Source organism: Gossypium raimondii, chromosome 2 (assembly GCF_025698545.1).
Source record: "Gossypium raimondii isolate GPD5lz chromosome 2, ASM2569854v1, whole genome shotgun sequence".
Taxonomy (NCBI): domain Eukaryota; kingdom Viridiplantae; phylum Streptophyta; class Magnoliopsida; order Malvales; family Malvaceae; genus Gossypium; species Gossypium raimondii.
Window position 1 is genome coordinate 11,970,385 of NC_068566.1, and position 2,253 is coordinate 11,972,637.

The following is a 2,253-nucleotide window of genomic DNA, read 5'->3' on the forward strand; positions in this document are numbered from 1 at the left end:
AAAAAAGTTTTATTATAACATATTTTGTTTCGTTTTTTTAAGTATCATATTCTATTAATGTATGAAAAAGAGAATATAGTTTAAGTGAAAGTAAAATAGTATATTAATCACCTACTTTTTCTTCTTTTTTGACTTGTATATATATACATATATATATATATATATATATGTTATATGGCAGGTGACGAAAGAAAAATTAGGAGACAGAATTACAGCACTTCACCAACTTGTTCACCATTTGGGAAGGTATAAGAGAAATGTCTTTGAAAAATGGGAATACGGGTTTTGTTTAACTGTCTCAATTGCTTCTCGACAAAACCCAGTTTACAACATTTCTGACGTTATAAAATCTTGATTCCTTACTGATTCTGCTGAATTTGTGTTTATGGTTGTCGATATATGATGTTTGTTGTTGTATATTGCTTTTGAGTTTTACAAAAGTCGAAGAGAAACATTTTTAAGAATGGGAATTCAGGTGTTGTTTAACTGTCCGAATTTCTTCTTAACAAAACCCCATTTTATGACATATCCGAAGCTATGAAATCTTGATTCCTTGATGTTTCTGCTGGATTTGTGTTTATGATTGTTGATATATGCTATTTGTTGCTATATATTGCTTTTGAGTTTTTCAAGAGTCGAAGAAAAATGACTTTTAAGAACGGGAATCTGTTTGTCGTTTAACCATCCGAATTGCTGCTCTGGTCGTATGATCGATGTTGAGAATATCTTTTTCTGGTCGTTTAACATTATTGTCCTATTGGATTAATTCCATGTACATATAAATTATATATATACCCAGGTTATTAATTTCATGTTTTTATGGTGCATATTGACTGAGAATGGTAGCATCTAATGGCTGAATCAGCAAACATGTTGAAGACAGTAGAGGATCTTGAAGTTTCAAGAAAGTATTGGTCTTTTTATAAGATTCAACCCCCCACCAAAATATATATTGGGGTTAAAATATAAGGTAATTCCATGTACTCTGAAAAATTTTGATCCATCTTTGTCTCTCACTGTGATGAACATTAAAGGCTTTCTGCTATGCAGCAATAAGCTCCAGTTGCAGGCTTTTTGACATATGTATAATTATCTCGGCACTCACAAATGCTTTTGCCTGCCAAGGATGTTTCTGGTCTACTTAGATGAACAATGCTTGTTTGTTTTTTTGTTTTCTTTTAACTATAAATGATAAGAATGGAGTCTTAATGACAATTATTATCAATGCTCTTTTACTCAGTTTGCAAGTGTGAGCTAAGAAGAAAAGCTATTTTTTTTCTTGTTTGTAAAATTGCTAAAATGTGTATGCTTATGATAGAAACGTGTGTGCTAAAACTGACTACTGCAAATATGACAACCAACTCGTCACACTTTTTAAGTCTTCGCTCTACTTTGCAGGCCTTGTTTCTACATTTGGAGCCTCCTATGTTACTAGAAACAAAGGACGTCGAGCCAGCATCGTTGTTGGTGCAGTCAGCTTCTTCCTAGGAGGAGCTAGCAATGCAGGTGCGGTGAATATCACAATGTTGATCATAGGACGCATTCTTCTTGGTGCGGCATCTAAATGTGTTTGGTATTTTAGGAATCCAACATTTATTGATGCACTTAGAGATTTGGATGATCCTCTTACAATGGTGCACCTGTTTGCAATGTTAACTTTGAATCTTTGAATCTTTGGATTTAGGATTTGTTTGAATTATCCTTCTAATTAGTTACTTTTCTCATTTCCTACTGGATAGAAATGTGTTTGACTCTGGATATTTTCATCATTTCTGGCAAGAATGCTTGATTTTTATTACAGTCTGATTATGGTTTTAGTCCCTTTGTTATCATTTGATTTTAATTTAGTATAATTTGGTTTCTTTAATTTTATAATATTGACGTGAATTTAAAAAAAAATGGTAGATATGTGAATTTATTATTTGTTAGGATTGATTGGAATTTTAGGTGCTCATTTATTTAAACATAATATTTTAATTCTAAATTTAAATTTATTAATTTTTATATTTAGCTTTAAAGTTAAAATTTTAATAGAAATTTTAATATTAATTAATATTTTTTATCCTTAAAAGTATATAGTTTAAACTTTAATTTTCAAAAACATAATATAATATTTATTATAGAAATAAATATTATTTAATTAAAATATTTTTTAAAAAGTCATGTTTTTAGCGGCGTTTGTCAAAAAGAGCCACTAAAAGTCTTCTTTATAGTGGCGTTTGTTGTAGAAGCGCCGCTAAAGGTCATGATCTT

General features: G+C 30.2%; 1 long non-coding RNA gene across 1 annotated transcript; it reads left to right on the forward strand.

Moving 5' to 3' along the window:
- The first annotated feature begins 571 nt into the window (after window positions 1–571).
- Window positions 572–1,817, forward strand: LOC105788041 (uncharacterized). The gene is made up of 2 exons (XR_001131794.2): window positions 572–970; window positions 1,399–1,817. It is a non-coding gene; the product is annotated as an uncharacterized LOC105788041 (long non-coding RNA).
- The last annotated feature ends 436 nt before the right edge of the window (window positions 1,818–2,253 follow it).